Source organism: Thermobia domestica, chromosome 6 (assembly GCF_964235325.1).
Source record: "Thermobia domestica chromosome 6, izTheDome1.hap1.1, whole genome shotgun sequence".
Classification (NCBI taxonomy): domain Eukaryota; kingdom Metazoa; phylum Arthropoda; class Insecta; order Zygentoma; family Lepismatidae; genus Thermobia; species Thermobia domestica.
Window position 1 is genome coordinate 238,022,233 of NC_137459.1, and position 21,968 is coordinate 238,044,200.

The following is a 21,968-nucleotide window of genomic DNA, read 5'->3' on the forward strand; positions in this document are numbered from 1 at the left end:
TTTGACCGTTTTTCGTGTTATGTTTCATATTTTATTTAAATATTAATTTTTACATTTAAGGAAATAGATTTTGAGACGAAACTTGCGCTGAACGCCATAATGCGTTATTGCCAAATTTGTTCTTTACTGGAGTAGTCACAATAAAAAAGTTCCTGGATTCTAGCGTTGCAATTCGAGAAGCGGAATCGCTGTAAGGGTCGAAAACTAATTTCTCCAGTAAGTATCTAAGCAGAATTCCATGATTACTCCCTTTATTACCTGGCATCAGTAAACACTCGACACTATCTGCAATGCCGCACTATTCAAGCAGCGTTTAGCATAGCACCGAGAACACCTAGTGATCCACCTTAATACTTAATTATTTATGTCTATATATACTTATTAAAATGATATACATACTGGTAAAATTAAAATGGTAAAATGTCTATATATATTTATTACTTATATATAATGTTATAGGCAACAAATAAAAATTTTGGAAATATGAACTGCTGAACAAGACTGTACTATTCATAAAAATAAATACTTGACATCTTACGTTTCGATCTTCTAACCAAGATCCTCATCAGACATACACATCACAGTGTATGTCTGATGAGGATCTTGGTCAGAAGATCGAAACGTAACATGTCAAGTATTTATTTTTATGAATAGTACAGTCTTGTTCAGCAGTTCAGTGTTTGTTCTTATTTGCAAGAGTTGCAGCAATGTTATGTTGTCAGTTTAAACACCCAGTCTCTCAAGTTGCTGAAGTTGGAGCCATAACATTCTGCATATTAACTTCTAATTATAAATAAATGAGCAGTGTTCAATCAGGATTGAAAATTCAACCTCCAAAGGCAAGAAACAAATTGAAATCTAAAACAATGAAAATAAATTGAAGTGGCTAAGACTTGAAAAGAGAAATTCAGCATTTAAACTCATAATTAAAAATAAGTCAGCGTATTTTTAAATGTTCTTCTAAAGTGGACCAAATATTTAGAAGGAAGGGTAAAATTAACTTCTCAGAAATATTGAAGCCGATAAAATTGGAGGTAGTTCTCAGTGACATCTGTCACCACGTTCCACTTCAGTGAATTTTCTGTGATTCATAGTGGAACTCTGTCGTGGGAAAAGCAGTTAATATACATAAATAACGGTCTTACTTCCTTCGTGCTCTCGCTCTTACAATATATATATATATATATATATATATATATATATATATATATATATATATATATATATATATATATATATATATATATATATAATAGATAAACAGTGTTTGCTTAAACCTGCAGCAAAATCGAGCTTGTTTTGATGTCTTAGACCGCATTGCCACGTTACATGAATCTTGTAGCTGTCATTAAAAAAGAATCTTGAAACCCTACGATATTTCACCATGTGAACATAGTCCCGAAAGGGACATACAACATTTTTTCTATCTTGCAAGGAGTTGGAAATGTGCAACTTTCTGGGAAGTGTTGCTCGCTACCTGTTATCACCCTTCCGCTGACATAAAGGAAAAAAAACAGTTTCGACGCTTCCTAAACAACGGATTCTGTTGGACAGGGATGGGAAATGCACCGAAATACACGTTTTTAATGAAGAGGTTCGCTATTTGTCTACTAGAGTGCAGTGCTGCATAGGTGGAGATACCTTTCTTGCTTTCAGGAGGTTGTAACATGTAAACAGTAAATGGAAAGATTGGGTTGCAAGTTTTTTTTTATGACAGCTGAAAGATTCATGTAAAATAGAAACGTGGTCTTATAGATTGTTATACTATAATGCATCGGCAATAGTTAACAAAAGAGTCAAGTTTGAATTAAATCGTTAAATCATAATTAAATCATTCAAAATCTACAATCCTAGAGAAGTCGATTTTAAATTAAAAGTATGTTTAAGCTTACGGTATTCTTATACTTATATAATTTCCCTCATGATATTTAAGTTAATTTGAAAATTTAAAATATCGTCCATGTAATAACGAACAAAGCTGTTGGACTATTGCTACTTTCTAATGTTTCAAACCCGAAATTTCAATTTTAGTATGATGGAAAGAAACACACTTGTGCTTCGTGAAACTGCTAATGTGATATTATTTTTTTTTTTAATCCGGCTAAGATGTGGAGAATTTGAATTTGTTACATTAAAGAAATCTAACAAAAAATACATTACCTATGAATATGTAACAAACTTAAAAAAGAAAATCTTGGTATAAATATTGCAATTAAATTTGTTGGCGAACTACTTGACTATCCATAAGTTAGTGAATCTTCATGTTAACATTGTTTGATTTTTTTTTAGTATTTAATGAAAACCTCAGAGTGGTGTGTGCGCCAGTTGGGTTCACTCTTGTGTCTCTTAATCCCTGGCCTCATAGGCTATTGTTCCTAGCCCAGTGTCAATGACGTAGGGTACCTAGAACCACCAACTCTAAATTTTGCCGATGGGTACCTTGGCCTGCCCCTAAATTTTGGGAGGGGTGCATAGGACTACACCGTTAAATCTTTCGAATTGCCAAATTTAAAAATCTGGTGTTGTAGTGTAGGAGCGGGGGTTTTCCTACAAGTTTGGGTAGTTTCCCTTTCATGGATTAAAATTGCCAAAAATTCAAATTTTTGAGGTTTTTGACCTGAATGTTTATCACGTTATATGGCTATACAGTTTAGTATAGGAATTCATTCTCTTTTATAAGACGTGGGTATATTAATTCACTCCTACTAAATTTTGGAAGGGGGACATGGCTCCACCCTTTAAATTTGAGAATTGTCAAGAAACGAAAATTACTGAATGTTCTCTAGGATCCAAATATATATTTCTGTAAATTTGCTTTGTAATGTTTCTTCTCTTTTATGAATAAGAAAACGTCCAGAATTTAAATCTTGGAAGGTTTTGATCTATTTTTTTCCTCTTCGATGAATGTTTATCACATTATATGACTATACAGTTTAGTATAGGTGTCCATTTTCTTTTATAAAACATGGGTACATTAACGTGTTCCTTTAATTTTTGGAATGTTACATCGGCTCACCCATTAAATTTGGGAATTGTCAAAAACATGTAAATGTTCTCTACAACTCATGTATATATGTCTGTAAATTAGGTTGGTCCTACTTATTGTCTTTTATTTGTATAAAATATATCAAAAATTAATAACTTGACGATTTTTACCCATTGTATACTCTTTGATGAGGCTTTATTGTAATATATGTTTATATAGACAAGTAGAGGCGTCTTCGATATCCACCTTAAATTGTAGGTTCGTATCTCATACACCATCAGTACTGAAAAGGGACACTAAGACAAGCGTAACAACTCATATTTCATAAATAAATGTTTCATTAATAACTTTATAGTCCTAAGTAAATTACTTAGTGTTACGCTCGTTATTTGTTAGATGGGTAGTTTACTCTTTCGAAGTTTTTCTTTTGACAATTTTCTCGCAGTTTGACAATTTTGACAGTCTAACAAATGGCGTAATTTATTTCCTATGAAAAGTTCACGAAAGATAATTCACGTTTTAGGAAGGTTCATTTGGGTGGCCTTATAATTTAGTTCGTATTTCATAAGAAAAATTTCGTTAATAACTGCAGCATAACCTGATTTAGTGCAAGAAACGGAAATTGTGAAGTTTAGCGTGGTGGTTGCTACCTTTAATATATTTTCTTGAAGTTGTATAAAAATGAAACTTATTTTCATTCCACTTTTTAACTTCGATTATGAGGAGCTGAACAGCTACAATCCATGTATTCCATATTGAACATATTTTTCATTTCAAAGAACGATGAAACGACTAGGAGTTGAATTGAGTCGAGAATGAAAATGTGAATTTATATATCCTCTACATCCAGTCATTAACAACTGGATGAACTGGATGATCTGAAATTCACGGTTTACTAGTCATACTCACATTAAACTATATACAAGAAAACAAATCTAGCTTTTATAGAATACAGTAGGTATTGCCAATTAACTATTTGTCTTGGCTTTTTAGGTTCACCACCCAGGGCTTCATGAGTAACCGCACCCTGACAACAACAGTTTTATTCCATCCCGCTTATATTGTTTGCTCCCCTTTTTGCTCTGAACCTATGCATTGATATACAACTAGAGTGTGTATTGTAAAGTTCCCCTAGTTTGATATGAGAGATGTGTTGCATAATTTTGAAAACTATTTCGTACGGAATATCTTCCCAGATTTATTAAAATATAATGTTATATTCTGACAACATTGTTGAGCCTCAATGTACATTTGTGCTTGGAGCTTGCACAACTTTCTATGGAACTAACTTCGTCTAAAACTATTATTTACAAACTGTGCTCCAAAACTGAAGTAATAAACACTCTCAAATAACTCTTAAGGTTTGCAACACTTTCACGTATTAGACATATATTTTTGCTCAACACTGTACAGTCTTCTTGTATTAATAATGAAAAGACATACCGCCTTATGCAGAGTCATTTTGACAAATGATTAGCGTCATGCTAAACGCCCGACTTCTGCAGGAAGCATATGTAATTCGAACGCTTTAGTATGGCACTAATCACACATCAGAAGGACTCTGCATATGGCCCATAGTGTTCCTTGATTTTTTTAATATGGCCCATAGTGTTCCTTGATTTTTTTAAGAGTATACCGTCTTGCCAACACTGCATTACCCACATCACTTGCTGATAACATTTTTATTAGCCTCTATTATATGAATAATGTTACTATTTTTTATAGATTGCTAAACTACATTTGAAGTTCTTCGAACTTACCAACTTATCTTAAACTTCTAGTATTATGTACGTAGGTCGATTTTTCTGGAATATTTATTGTGACGTAACTTCATTTTTTATGTCCATTGGTACTTACAACTTTGGAATATGTTACACCTTCGAGAGACTATCTAAATCTGTTTTCAGATTATGCAAAATCCATTTTAAGTTGGGAAGCATTCCTTGTTATATTGAACATGGAATTACCTGGTGACTATATGATCAGCGTACGTGCTTTGAGTGAGGGATTCCCTTGTTCGATTCTCACATATGATCTCATGTGGAAGATCATGTGATTATATTCAGAGTGATATATTCAGCAAGATCTTCTCATGTTGAGAAGGAAAGAGATGTTCCAGAGACGAGAATAAAGAGGAACTGGAGTAGCACCATGAATGGAAACAAAATTTGCAAATTTACATGCTTCAATTGTTCCAGATTTGATTTTTTTTTTCAGTTTACTTCAACCATTTTTTAACTCATGCGTGATCAGTCCTTTTTCTCTTATTTCATATGTATTATTTAGTGAAGAAATAGATTATACACGCGCACACAACGCGTTACACACACACACACACACACACACACACACACACATATATATATATATATATATATATATATATATATATATATATATATATATATATATATATATATATATATATATATATATATATATATATATATATATATATAGTACTCATTCTATAACACACTCCAAATAATAGAGATTAATCTTAAAATGGACATCTTTTTCCGTACATCAACTGCACAGCACAAGCCTGCTTCAGTGCTCCACAGGCTCACCAACTGTTGAAATGTTAGGTGTAAGTTCTGTTACATCTGACCACGTATTTGTCATACTAGCAAGAGAATTCGAGCCTATCTAAAGGAGTTATAGCGGTTAGTGGGATTTACTTTTACTGGTAACTCTACAAGGTATGCAGAAATTTGGTTATTTAGAGAATAAAATAAGATGTAAAATACAGAATAATTCAGGCGAAAAGGCATTCAAGGAAAAACAAAAGCTTCTAACTGGAAGTATCTACATAAGACTGAAAAGAAGGTTGTGACGTTGCACAGATGTGAGACATGAACAATAGGGGAAGAGTAAAGCCGGAGGTTGACAGCCTTTGAAATGTGATGCTACAGTAGAATTAGATTGGTGGATAAGGAATCATGAAAAAAGTGTTGGAAATGGTAGACGAATAAATGGCAATAGTGAAGACCATTTCAAATAGAAGAAATAGGATGATTAGACACATTATGAAACATAGAGATATCACTGTGTTATTTAGGGAGGGAATGACAGAAGGCAAAACGCCTAGAGGAAGGCCGTGATTGAAATATACCTATCAAATAATCAGAGGCGCCCGAAGAAAATTTTCTAGAGGGGGCCCATATCCATAGTTGCTACATTACGTCTGGTATTTCTGGTATCTAATATACGTAGTTTGCTATATTACGCACACAGTTTCGTAAGCCAGAGGGGGGCCCGGGCCCCACCCTGCCCTTCCTTTCGGGCACCCATGCAAATAATAGAAGATGAAAAGAAGAGACGGTACATGGAACTGAAGAGCCTGGGTCAGGATAGGCAAGAGTGGAAAGTTGCGTCAAATCAATCAAATGATTGCTGATCCGAGAAAAAAAATAGAACTAAAAATTTTCGGTCAAGATAGAATGTCTTATTAGGATTTGGCGAGAAAACTATTTTGTCTCACAATTTTTCCAAGTCAACATTCAACTGCTTTATTACGGTTGAGTTGATTTTAGTTTAGCGTCCCTTTCAGCAGCGAGGCTATATGAGATGTGTACCTGCTGATTAACGTGGAAACCGAACCAGATGAGCTCCCGCCGGGAATCGATCAGGGGTCTCCCACGCCAAAGACGCGTACGCTAACCGCTTAACAACGAGGGAGCTCCTGTTTTATTACAACATCCGTCGATAGGAAAACTTGCGTTACTGGAAAAGCTATGAATATTACATTTCCTAAGAAGAAAGAAAATAAATTTTGATTTTGACAAGTCGATTGTTAATACATGAACATAAAAACAAATTTTGTTATCAGTCAATGATCTGTTGTGTGCTTGGATAAGTTATACCTTCATGAATCGTTTCCCACTAATTCTTGAGGAAACCAAATTATGGAGGAAACCATTTGTTAAAGTAACCAAATTATAGACAGGTATGCCTGTTAAAAAAAGAAATTGCAAGAAACCTGATTTCAAAAGACAGAAATAAGAAAAAAAAATGAAATTTGCCATAATATCGCAACTCTTCAATCACAACTCCCTTGTAACACTTCAGCTAATAGTAATACTTTTATTCTAAGTACAAGTTTGATTTACTCTATTTGATTTTGTATTTGCTTTATTAAATGTTATTTCCTTCACTTTAATTCAATAGTGTGAAACAATATTTAGACTTTTAATATCTAAATTGTTTTCATTTGGTATGTGCGTTTACCTTAGCCAGGATTCTTTCATATTGACTATTTTCTTTGGATCAATTGAATTGAAACCCATTACGGTACGCATTGTTAATGTTTCCGCGTAATTTCGGAAAACAAAGAATGAATGTATATGAATTTTATTCCTCACGGAGTATTGTGAAAAATCATGTATCACGAGACAAGCAATTATTTCTAATACCCTGTGTATTCTACAGCAAAGCCTGTTTCTTACTCACATGATGACTTTTGACTATTAAAACGTCCTACATCGTGACTTTATACAGTAAGGGACACTTCTGGATGGTACAGCCATATGGAGATTTACGGCAAAACTGCTCCACCAGTTGAGTCCGAAGCATTTGCCGGGAAGTATTGCAACCGAATTAGCTTTAAAGGAAGGCGGGTGGCATTATCACCAGGCACTGAAAATTCCCGTACACTTGGGCAAAATTCCCACTACCGTCTACAACATCATTTCTCCAAAATAAGATGAATCTCAGACGTGTAGTTCTTTTGACAAACATATTACTAACATAAATAGTTGGAATGAAAACTCTTTCAGTCGTTTGATCTGAAATTACTTTGCAGAGTCTGAATAAATATTACGTCATTCCAGGAGGGTAGAAAGAGCGAATCCCCCACCTTCAGTATGAAAACATACATTTAATCAAATGCTTAGTGAGAGTGAGCCCATTGGGATAGCGCTTTTATGATTTGAAGTTTTGCTCCCAAGCCATCTTATATCATAGCTGATGACATTGGAGAAGGAAAGATGCAAATATGATGAAAGAGAGATTCAGTCGCATGTGCAAATTTAGAATTTGAGACAAAATGATCGGATAGGATCCATATTTTGTCGCAAATTTTGATTTTGTAAGTAGACATGTAACAGCTCACCCGAACCTGAGAGCATCCCACTACCAATTGTTGAATTCAAGTGGAGAACTTAGTTGAGAGCATCAGATGATTACGGAGGGGGAGAAACATCTTAAGATATGGGAAACAAAGAATTTTTTAAAAAAAATGTCAACTGCCCTGGACAGGATTGGATCCATCAAAATCACGATTACCAAGCAACGACTCTACTCACTCATCCACGGAGCCACGCTGAACGATAGGCAGTCTTACGTGAAACACAGAACGTTTGTTACTTACAAAAACGTTTATTTGTAAGGAGTAAAGCTAGGGAAATTCCCCGTTTCTAGTTTTTTCTTTCCCTGGCACTAACTTAATTACGGTTGTCCCAGCCTGGGAAGAATATCCCCCCTCTAGAAACTTTCCTAACAATTTTCATACATTTATAGCAACATAAGACATTTATCCATGGCTGTTCTGCACAATTATACTTACACAAAACAATTACTTCTAAATCTATTAATTACAGTACCAAATAAACAGAAATACTGGATATGAAATTCTATATCTCGTCAATAGTCTTGCAGAAAATATCCAAATTTAATTTTTCTATTTGAAACAGGAGGAGCATACACGCAGGTTACGCCCATGAAATTTATTTTGCGGAAGAGGGAACAGAAATTTACATTCAAAATGGCAAAATAGCACTTTTAATTATACTATAATTTTACTTTTAAGAACGCCAAATGCGAAGGAGAACGAATGTATTCTGTTTGGCTTGAAAGAATAAAATTATGTCTGAAGGTGGAAGTGAACAGAGGCTGATGATGTTTAGGAACAATGGATACTACCAAGCAGTGACGTAGCCAGGAGGTCTGGAACCTTCGACATTTGCATAAGTTTTTAAAATAATGTCTAAGGTAGAAACATACCGAAGAGACCTCGCGATCGAGGTCGAGGTTTAAGTCGCGGTCGCACCCTCGATACTGGCACAGGCACACGGATCCAAGTGGGTATGCCCACGCCAAAGATGTACGCTACATCGCGACCTAGAGGTCAACCGCAAGGGTGAATTAGTGGTCACGATGATAAACAACCGAGTTTGATTTCACATCGATGTCCAACGTAAGCATCGCTGTGGCTCATGTTATCTTTGGTTCTCCCTAAAGCGAAGGACGGAATATAGGCTAGATTTGTTTAAAATTTCGTCTGCAGAGGATTCTCTATGTCTATACTCGAGAGGTTTTGCTGCACTGTTAAATTTGATTATGAAAGATATATTAATAGAAGTAGTGAGGAATGTTCCTGCAATATGGGATAAGAAGCACAATCAACATCATAATAGACATGTTTTAAATAGAGAATGGAAGAAAATAGCAACTGAAATGTAATTTAAGTTTTTCATATTTATTTGAGAAGTATACTCTAGCTTATTATTATAAGGCAGTGGCAGTTACAGGAAGGTGGCTTTTGGGCTCAAGTCCGTAAATTGTGGAATTTCTAAAGAAAACAGAAGCTAGTGTTAATTATATCTATGTTTGAAAACTCCACTCCTCTCCCCCAATTTCGAGATTAATAAAAAAAAAAAGGTTTCTTCTAATTCGTTACTGATATAATGTAAAAATATACCTGTAAAGACAGGCACATATCCATAGGGAGGAAATGCCGGATAATGGAATTGCAGTGACGAAACGTCATTTGCTGCAGTTAATACCGCCACCAAACCGAAGTTTGAAGACATTCCTGTTTTTCTTATTTTATTTTACTGAGAAATGATTTCTCGCTTGAGTTCTGAATGAGGGCATTTCTTCACAGAAAATTAAAAAAAATGAAAGTCTTTGATTTATTGATAGAGATGGACAAGAGATGAGGCTCAAATGTTTTTGCAAAACAAGAGACGAGACTTTAGCATTTCACATGTCTCGTCTCGCGTCCAACTCCATTTATAAACTGCTTGGTCCTTTAAATTTCTAAATGTTGTTTTACAGTGATTTTCATACAATACTTTCAGACGCGTTACAGTAATGTTTCTCTTCAAACTGAGGAGTTACAGCGAGGGTGCGACCTCCTTGCTATGTGCGCCCTTCATCCGTCGAGGTAGCGACCACTACTTAAACCTCGACCTCGATCGCGAGGTGTCTTAGGTATGTCTTTACCCTAAGATTGCCGGTTTATTCAATTTTTTTTTCCGGGAGTGAGCCCCGGACTCCTCCCAAATGAACGTTTAGCCATCGACCCACTGAAATCAAATTCTGGTTACGCCCTTGCTATTAAGTGATGTACTCTCCTACGTAGTGTTGTAAAAAAACGGTTTTTTTTCTGTGAAGTTTTTTTTCAATAAAAAACATCGTTCTTTTTCATGTTTTTTTTTCAAATGTCTGTTTTTTTTCTGGCAACTATTATTTATTGATTTATGTTGAAGATTATTGAAATAATCAATAGAACTTGAGTTGAAGCCCTCGTAACTTACAAATCGTTTGTTTCTTTGTACCTATACGAGCAAAATCGTGTGATTATTCCTTTCGAACCCAGGTCAGTTTTGGCGTTTTCCTACATTTTCAGTTAGTGACTTATTGCTCAAAAACCATTTACCCGATTGATATGGTTAAGACCTTGTATTCTAGAAAAGGAATGTGGCTATTTTTTGGTTTAAGTTACATTGCACTGTCGCCAGCGGGTGGGAAATTACTGAGGGAAATGTAGAGGTGAAAATTAAAAAAATTCCCTAACCGAATTTCAAGATTTTTTGTATCTAGCACCACTGTTGCCATATTGGTCCAAGTCACCTAAAAAAGTTCTTTGGTGTGTTGACAAGATACAGTGAAAACCTGAAATCGCTGGCTTCCATTCAAAGAGAGAAAGAAAAAGTTCTCTGTTTCCATACACATGAAATTTTGACACTTTTTACGGCTCGGAAGCAAAAATCAACAGATATGCCGGGGCTACAGCTTCTCTAATTATCCTATTGAAACATTTTATGGTGCGTTCTTTAGGCTAAAGAGAAGGCTTCCAGGTAGTGGTATATTTGTTCCAACGTAGCGAGCTAGAGGGAAATAATAGAAGAGAAAAGAGAAATTTGCCAAATTTTTCACCTAAAATCGGGAATTAATTGTTTTGGCTGGAAACACTGCCATCAAACAGACGTAAACTATCTGAAAGTAAACCTTGGTAACCCAAGAGTATATCCTACAACTATCATGGCGATATATAACAAAGTAAGCATGAAATTAAAAAAAAAAAAAACTCATTCTACCTCAGAAATTCACAATGTTCCTACTATTTACAGAACATGGTTTATTATAAGCATCAACTGTACATCCCCTAATTATTCTACCTAAACTCTTTATCGTGCGCTGTGTAGGACAAGAACGAGGCTTTCAGTCATTGGTACGTTTGTTTGAATGTAGCCATTAAGAGCGAAATAATAGAGACAAAAAGGATTTTTTTTTCAAAATTTCCCCCTAAAATCGGAAATTAAATTTTTCTGTAGTTGGCAACAGTGCTAGCAGACACACACAAACTATCTTAAAATAAGCTTTGGTATCCCTCTAACATATCCTACAAGTATTGTGACGATATCTAATAAAGTAAGCAGGTCATAAAAAATATTTCATTCTACCTAAAAAAAAAATCACAGTTATCTTTTCACTTAAAGAACAAGATCTACTGTAAACCTCAACTGTACTTCCCCTAACTATCCTATTGAGACTTTATATAGTGCGTTGTGAAGAGCAAAGAGAAGACTTTCAGATACGGGCACGTTTGTTCCGATGTAGCCAACAAGAGGGAAATAATAGACAAAACACGTAATTTTCCCCTAAAATCTGGAATTAAAATTTTCTGTAGCTGGCAACACTGCTACCAGACAAGCGAAAACTGTCTTAAACACTGGTACATTACTCATATATCCTACAAGTATCATGGCGATATTTAAGGAACAAAGCTTTTAATTACCAAAAATATATTTCGATAAACAGAAAAGTAGTGGAAAATCAAGAGTTAGAACCTAAATCCGAATTTTTCGTGCGCCCCCTAAGTACCCCACTGTAACAATATGTACCCGTGTTTGTTCAGTAAGAACAAATGTTCGACTGGCGTAAGTTGACTTGCACTCGGACGTATAGGTACGGATTTATAACAAAAATTTCGAATTTTTTGCCCAAATTTAAGGAAATTTTAATTTGCATAGTTGGCAACACTGCGCGCAGGCCAGTTCAATTGCTGTCAACAATTAGGTATCTATCCGACGGATCTACCTGACAAGTCTTAAGAAGGTCTCTCTGCAAAGAATAAAGCTACAGATAAGAAGTAATAAAGAAAATTGGAAATTCGAAAATTCTCGAATTTTTGACTGGGGTGAAATTTGAGAAGGAAATTCGACACACAGAAGAAAAAGGAACTAATATGATAAATTATGTCCAACCATATTTGGCAAAAAAATCCCAATATTTTAATTAGTGTCCATACAGGAGCGGATTAAAAAAGTGGCACACCCGTATGTGGCACCTTGGCCACCTGGGTCCGAAAGGGTTATTGTAGATTTGATTGCATTTTTTCAACTAGTAACTCGTGTTGTTGTAGTAGTTATAGTCTTGACTAATAATAATATCGTTGTTGTAAACGATCATTTTATAAGGAAAATTTTCTCTCCTTTTTTACATCTTATTTCCAATACTGTTGCTGAGAAATGCACTGTGTTTCAAAATGAATATCAGGGCTTTAAGTCTTCGTAGCACTTATTACATTTTATTTACAATCATAACCAATACATCAAGTAAAATTACACCTCAAACAGTTTTTGCTACAAGTGTTCGATATGAGCTTCATTCGATACACGGCACACATCGAGTCGATAGGTGAGAAAGGCACATAAGCTTTCCGCCATATGGCACGAAACATTCAATTCACATAGACGGTTGCACTGTAACTACAGATTCAGTCTTTGCAAAATTAAAACACAAAAAGGTTTCTGGTCTCTAGTCTCCATCTTTACTACTTGCTCTTTCTAACAGCAGACAGAGAAAACAATGCATGTGCATGCCTGCGTACAAAACTGTTTGAGTTGCTCTTTCATTTGATATAATATTTATAATTGTAAGTTAATTGTAATAGATACTATAAAGTTTCAAAACCCTAATATTCATTTTGAAACACCCTGCATCACTTCAAATTATGTCATCCTATATTCATGTCTTGTATGTACACTCATGTCCAAAATGATTGTCGCATGTGTATAAATATGTTGTTGTAGGAATATAATTTGTTAACGAATCTGCCTGGTATTTCTTATAATGTTAGTATGTGTATAATCGGCAAAGACATGTATGTGGCAAATTTCATGTCGAAAGAGCAGTAAATAAGAACAATAACACGAAAGTAAAACTTTCTTTTCCATTTAGCAACATTTTGTTTTACTCACTGTAATTTTCGTATTTATAATTCTTTTCCTTTGAAATTTACCACAAATATACAGTTTTGGATTATACACATAGCATGAGTATTAAAAGTATCCTGGAAAATCATTATCAAATTATATTCTTACAAGAAGACAGTTATAAATATGCGACAGTCATTTTGAACATGAGTGTACATATCATCAGGGTCGGCCCTAGGCAATTTGTCGCCCGTGCAATGACGTAATTTGCCGCCTCCCTCTTTCTTTAGAAAGAACAAATCTTAAAAGTCATGATTTTAAGGATGCAACTCCAGCATGAACAACAAAGGGGAGGGAAACTACACTCGCACTCAGAAAGGCTTAAATACTTACTACAATCTCGTTGTGTCTGTTTTTTTTCTTTAAATAATAATCTATTATGTTAATGAAAGGTAAAGCAAACACACTTTGAAAGGAAAGATGGTAATCCTTCTTATAGAATTCAATATCGAGTTTCAATCTCAACATATCAGTTTGCAATTCAAGTACAACTAGCTCTTTTATCTTTATTTCTTAATTTTTCATCTACATCTGTTATTTTTTTTTAAAGTTGTTTCCACCTTCAATGACGATCTTATTTGCGACAAAGACAAGAGAAGCTTTCATATCAGAACTCTGATAACTAACCAAAGGGGACAGGCGTTCGAGAATTGATTTCTTGTATTTGACAACAATCAAGCAATTTGTTCTTGGATTTATTTTACCATTTGCTTTAGCACCGACCATGTGACTTAAACTAATGCGACTTAAACATAATTTATGAATGTAGTATTCAAATAGAAGGTCGGCTTAGTAAATTTAACTACCATGATCATGAAGTCTGTTTCCAACAAGAAATATTTAATTTAAATAAAATACTTATGACAGATATTGCAGCCCCGTGCAAATGCACGTGTTGCACATACGGTAGAGCCGGCAATGCATACTATATATCTAGTCGACAAATTATTTATATATAATATTTAGAAAAATATTAGTAGGCAAATTAGTATTAGTTTTTACCTTCAGACAAGTTAATTTGCATTTTATACTGTTCGTGATATTATTTTCGTACTTATTAAAGGCCTACTTTCACGAAAAAGAAAAGTCATTTATACTTTTATTTCTTGGTTGATATTGGTGAAATACTAAAGAAACCCGAATTATTAGTAGGTACAAAATATTTGTACCGCAGGGGTGCCCACAAGGGGGCTATGACGCAAAGTGCGTCATTGAAATATTTGGGGGGGGTAAAAATCTGTATAAATATGTTTGAAGGGGTGTAAAAATTAATCGAAAAGAAATTTTTTTCATGAAAGAACATCTACAGATAGACAATTGGGGGGGTGCGTCATGGACATAAGGGGAGGGTGGGCACCACTGTGTACCGTATCAGTATCTAGTGTTTAATTTATGTTGCATTTTATGGTAATTACACCTACATAATAATACTTCAGACGTAAATGACGTAAGCTACATTACAAATGACTATTTGAAAAAAAAACGAAATTTAGAAAAAAAACGAGAGACAATGTTTTTTTTTCTAAAAAAAACGAACATTTCTGAAAAAATACGAACGTTTTTTTTTCTATTTACAACACTACTCCTACGTATGATACATGCAAGTCAGTGTGGAATTCATTAGAGGAGGGGAGAAATCTCGCTAACAATTTAGGCGCTCTTTTTCTGGAAAGGAGGAAGCAAATGATAAATGTCGGAGAAATTTTGCCGAAGCACTTGGAGGGATGGTCACCTTTGGCCCAGGAGGGGGGCTGCAATTTTTAAGTTGCCTAGAGCTAGCCAAGAGACTAAGTTATTTCCCCTCTAGAAAATCAGTAAACAAATCATTGGTTACTATTCTGTTAGTTATGTTTTATTTGGAAGAACCGTCTGCTAATAACTACTACCAAATAATCAGACATAAAGCATAGCTAATATTAAAAAATGTCCGAAACATGTGATATTTGTGAAACATAAGAGAGAGAGAGAGAGAGAGAGAGAGAGAATTAGATCTGCAAATAATAGTGTCCCTAACTTATAATTTTAAACAAAGAAATGCTTTTCGTTAGGTTTCTTAGCTGAATGGTTAGCGTACTGTACTTCTACGTATAGAGTCACGGGTTCAGGTCCACGCAAAGCACATTTTTTTTTTAGCAACATTTATTCTGAGTATTCCACAAGTTTTGTTAAGACTTGTATTATGTAGTCACAGGCAGTTTGAGCCGAATTTATTTTCAAATATGAGACTTCTTATATGTTTTTCTTTTACTTGCAATATTATAACTTTCATTTCAAATCTTACAACGTTAATTTCACTCATTGTCCTACGTCAGATTATGATGACAGTTTGCACAGCGACTGCAGTCGGGTGGTACTTTAATATTTGATTCTTACTGTGATACGTTTAAATATAGTGCGGAAAGGTAACTAAGAAAATTGTCTGGTAGCTCGTACGATACACAACAGACCCGTAGAGGAGTTTCATATAAATTTAGCATACGTATATATTACCAAGGAAAAATTTACTGTAGGGCTAAGACACTAAAAGCATCTGTGGGAGCAGGGGATAGCCAGGGGAAGGGTTTGGGGTGTGTGGACCTTAAACTTTGTTAAAATATTTATAAGAATTTAGTTAAGGTTTTGTTGCACTTTTTGTCCTAAAAATAGTTCCAAGACAAATGGATTAAAATACAGAAATTCCGAGGGGGCACGTTTATAACAAATACCTCAAAGTGCCAAATTTGTATTGAGTTAATATTATAATCAGTAATAAGAATCTGTGAAGCAACAACACTTGAATAGCTTAGGCCTGCCTACGGAATTAGCATAAATAAAGGGGAAAAAGTGGGAACATGGCTTCCCACAGCGTGGTCGATGTTGCCCCCGCTCTAGATTTACAAAACAATTTCGATTCCTTCCATCAATTTCGATTGATACGTGTCAAAACATATTAGATTTACTTACATACTATAGTATTGAAGGTATTCACTGTAGCTGTGCAATGTGCTTAATAGCTTTTTTACATTAAGTATTGCCTGCCGCTATGGTACAATGATAGAGCGATCACCTCTTATAAGTGGGGGTCCTTAGTTCGATCTCATTTCGCACCAAGTGATCTCTGTAGTTCACAAACAAGGTGTGATGGGTTTTCTTGGGTTTCTCCCGTTTCCTCCCACCCCTTTGATTCCATCATTTTATTATTTTCATTATCATTGTCTCCCTTATCCAACTCGGCATATTCGTGGGACGTAAACCTGCAAGATTTCATTTTACATTAAGTATTATGTGATTCAACTTACTTATTATGTGTATTCGCAACTTAGGTTATGTCACATTTCTCAAAAAAGCATTTTCAATAACCATACTTCCTAATTCATGTCTCCATTGAGTTTCATGAGAAGGAAATGTGCATTACAGGGAAACCAAGTAAAATTTCACCACTCAATTTCAAAAAGGATAAAATAATAAAAACTCGAACGTGGGACTGCTGCGCGGAAAGCAAGGAGATTTCCAATACGCCATTACGACACTCCGCGACACATTTAATTTATATTCATTATAATTTGATAAAAATAGTGTACTACTTTTCCACAAACATAATCACACGACTTGTTGCCTCCAAATTGCAATTCGCGTGGAAACGTATAGTATTTTTTTTCTTACGAACATGAACAATGCCAGAAAGGATTAGAAAAAACAGAAACACCCACACCCAGAATCGAACCTAGCACCTTCGGAACTTATGACAGTCACTCTAACCACACAACTACGAAACAACTACTTCGAAGTGTCCTTATTCAATTATTTCCTTCGACAAAATTATCTATTACACGTAACAAACAGAGAGGGCAGTTACATTCTAAAACCTTGTTAGCTATTTTATCCTGATATACACGCGTTCTGTTAGAACACTGAATTCTGCTGCGAGAGAAAAATACGAAACAGTGGTAAAGAAACAGAATTATCATCAATCACAATATACAAATCACGATGAAAAAGCTTCATAGGTTCATAATATAGCAACGAAAGCTACTCGCAAATCACCATGTGTATAGTGTAGTGGTTAATCCACGTGAATCCTGTTCGGCGCACTTGGGTTCGAATCCACAGTAGTGTAGCTAATACTGGATGTTGCTATAACTAAAGAAGATTTCGCCCTCACTCCCCTTGTAATTCACAGACTGTCAACAGATGTATACACGAAGCTTCAAGAACATTTTTACACAACGACTGTGGTAACAATAATATTTACGGAAGAGATTAAATTTTGTTCCTAGTTAACATCGAACATTAAAAGATTTTACAAGTGATTGAAAATATCTATTGTTTTAATACATTATAAACATACGGTGAATTAATATTTTACTTATAGTTGCAAATGGCTACTTTATTGGTTGAAGCAGAAAACGAAAATAAAAGTTTTACTCTAATGGGAATCGAACCCGGGATCCTTTGCACTTGAGTCTCAGGTTCTCCCTTTGCCACACAGCCACTTGATAATTTAGCGCGTCTTACGATATATGCCGTGAGTAGAAAACTTTAAGACGTTTTTTTCTCGGTTATTTTTGGCCATTGCGCTCCCCCAGTTTCTAATATTAACTCTTTATGTGTGCACTACCACCTCGCAAAAATGGCCCGAAGTTCACTTAGGAATGTCTGGCTTCTCCTTGTGAGTGAGCTATTACTGGCCTCCTGTCCAATGATCTCACCAATAAAGTGAAAAGGACATTAAATGAAGAGAGGGAAACAGTGCTTTCACGTTATTTGTTTGTCCATGTTTTCTTTGTAGAAAGTTATTGAACAGTTGGCTGTAAACGATATTTCCGATATAGTTTGAAATAATTTGACCAGTCCATCATTGTAGTAAATTTGCGTTGTGAACGAGTAAGGGGTGGTAATGCATTTTGTATTAACAAGTTGGTTTCCAACATTCGTGAATGTTCGCATTATGCATGTATGTAAGTACTAGTGCTCTCAAATGGGTTGGGTCGGGTTGTCGGCTCAGGTCACTCTGGTCGGGTTGTCCTGTCGGGTCTGTCGGGTCGGTTTGTGGGGTCGGGTCAGCTCGGGTCGAGTCACTGGAGTGGGGTCACGGGTCGGGTCGGGTCGGTCCTCAACCCGACCCGACCCGACCCGTTGAGAGCACTAGTAAGAACAGTAAATGAAATATATATCGCCTGCACTCTTGTATGCCGTTTTCAGGTCTTTTTCAGGCTAGGATCCAATTCGGGTAACGTAGGATTCGTAGAAGCCCTCTCTCTCTCACTCTCTCTCACATACACACTCTTATTGCCCAGTATCTGGTTATACCACTGCTTCATATCTGAGTGCAAAATAACCACAAGAAAATACAACTGATATACGGTTTGAGCAATCTACAATTGTCAGGGGCGACATAATTATTGTTTGTGAATAAGAAAACAATAAATCTTCCTCGGCAATTCGACTAAGTCATTACCTCTAGGTTTGAAACATTGCCCAAATGCCATTGATGAAACGAGTTTAGTACAGAAAGTTGTTCGCTTTATATCCGACCATTTTAACAGGTACTCACTCACCCGTAGATATACCACGCTGCCACAGCCCATCATGTTCTATTGGATCGCTAGCATTGTGGACTATCGCATCTTCGTTTTCACTGCAACTACCTCCGGCGCAGTACAAGCATGGGAATTCTGTCCCACTCCTTCAAACAAGAATTCCATAAATCATTCAGGGTGCGCAGACTGCTATGTTGAAGACGTCATTTCAACAGTCCAAATGCGCATAAAATCCATTCGGTAGAGGTCTGCGCGGATACAAAATATTGCATCCGTACCGCATCCGCAGCATCTCTATCCGCATCTGCAACATCTCTATCCGCATCCGCAGTGAATGAGGTAGCAAATATATACAACTTAACATTACATATTCTAAAATACACGTAGTTTTCTGAATCAAACGAAACAATATATCAGCTTCCTCGTGATCAAATACCAACTACAATAAATAAAATGCAATATAAACCGTGCAGATACAAATTAAAAATTAGTGAACGATTTATGTACTTACCCAAGATCTTCAAATGCAGATATCGGACCAAAATAGTGTCAAGTAGGTAATATCCCCTCAATCGACTAATTTTAGAGCACATCACTAAGTTTTTAAACTTCATCATTACTCATAAAAAATGGGCATTTGCTCTAAACACAAAGGCGAAATAGAAATAATCGTTATTATTATAAAATAAAAATTAATCACAGGGCCGCAAACACATCTACATATCCCGAACTGACACTAGCACCAGTAATTGCACTAAATTTAAAAAATGTAAATGACGAAACTATCAACGCAATACAATGCATGCTTTCACGACCAAGCTCATTCGTGGCTAAGCGGTTAGCGTACGCACCTTTGTCGTGGGAGACCCGGGTTCAATTCCCGGCGGGAGCTCATGTGGTTCGGATTCCACGTTGATTCGTAGATCCACGTCTCATATAACTGCTGAACGAGACGTTGAACTCAAACTCAACTCAAGCTTTCACAACCACGCTTTTACTGAAACTAGAAGTGAAAATAACTTCGAATACAAACAGGAAGTCTATACCGTTAATTTCGGGAAAAGGCAATAGAGGAAATTTAGAATTTACTGCTTTTCTTCGCAGCCCCCACTCATTGTTGGACACATTTAGGGTAGGAGAAACAACGCATTAGTTGTTGTTCTTTCTTTGTTTACCAGAGGCCCAGAACATACATACATATACACATACACAAAAGAAAAAAAAGAGAGACACAATTGCTGTTATAAAACTCCAATCCCTCGGAATGTTCATTGAAATCCGTGGCACCTCTCCGCAAATGTGCATTCAGTATCTGCTGTACTTCAAAGGAAACAGTGAAGATTTTTTTGTTTTTTTAAGAGAAAGGGAGAGAAAAAGATGAGCGTATGATGTGATTAATTTACTATTTCGGTGACCTAATAAACTAGTTTCGGTGACTAGTTTTCAGTTTATGGAAGGGGATGCGGTGTTTTAAATTAGGGTTTTAGTTCCTGATCACTCAGGCTAGAAAAACTTTATTTGAAGACATTTCTTCCTCTTCAAAGCGAATGGTCTGAAAATTTTCAGCTTTAACAGAGGGGTTTTGGCGGCAATTATTTTTTTTCTTTTTCACAGCAAATGGCGGTACTTGAGGAGTAGCGATGGGGCCTGTCGTTTCTTTCTGTTTAGGTCAGAGATGCTATTAACTTACAAAACTGCTACTAAAATTATTGAAAGCAGCAATAAAAGGACAACTCTCTCGTGTCATTTTTTGTCCTTTTGTTGCCACTGAGTCACAAGCTTCAAACACACTTATAGTTTGATTTTAGTATTTTCCAAGTGATTTTAAAACTTTTAATTGAAAACGAACGTTTCTAGTGCTCTTTCCACCATTATCAGAAAATTCACATCATTTTTAGGTAGAAAAATGTAGGAAACATTATCCGCAACTTTATCCACTATCCGCGCAGAAAAGATATATATATATATATATATATATATCCGCAAATGCCCACTTTGATGCGGATATCCGCATCTGCGCAGACTACCATTAGACTGGTATCTGGGCTCTTCATAGAAATGTTTCCGAACTCAATGACATGAATTCCTGAGTCCTTCTATTTTCTGATATAATGTAGTAATATTCTAGTGGTATGACTCGAAGTCTTGTTCATATGGCTCATCACTAAAGTGGAGTCAGTAGAAAGAGCAGAACCATGTAAAAGGAAACGATGCAGTGATGTTTGTATACCGTGCAATAGAGAAAGTGATTAAAAATTTGTAAAAAGTACTGGTGAAGAAACTTTAAATAATCTATCAAAGACAATAATAAGTTTTGCAAAATGGGAAAATGAGCAATGCGTACAGATACAGAATTTAGGAGGTGATGCTTCTGTAGAAAATATACGATAGTTGCGATTGAACTGACATCTAACTTGTTACAAATCACTGACGCATAAGAAAAAAATGGCAAGCTGTAGAAAGACACTACATGAAGATGCAAGAGGATTTAGAAGAAGAAGACGTTTCTGAAGAAGCTTGTGCCTCAAAACCGTTTACCCGAGCTGACACATCAAAGTATGACAAACAACATTATTTTTTTTCTGTGATGGAAAAGAAACAAAAAAAAAAAACATCTTCTCAATCATGTTTCATATGATACAGGAGGTTATAATTTGAGAGAAGCAGTCAATCTAAAAGGAAATAGTACTTGGCAGGTAAGGCTTAATGAGTGTATTAATCCAAACGATGCCCATGCAATCGGCATTTTGTATCATCGACAGTGTTGTACAAAAAATGTTACAAATGTGATTCGTAGGAAGAAAGTCTGTGAACAACATCCTCAAAGCTTAGCAGCTATCGTAGCGTCCGATACCGAATTTCTCAGCATGTTGGAAGATTTTCTTATTCAAGAAAATTTTACAAATATGACCGAGTTGCATAACACTTCATTAATGTATGTTTTACTCAATCAGGATC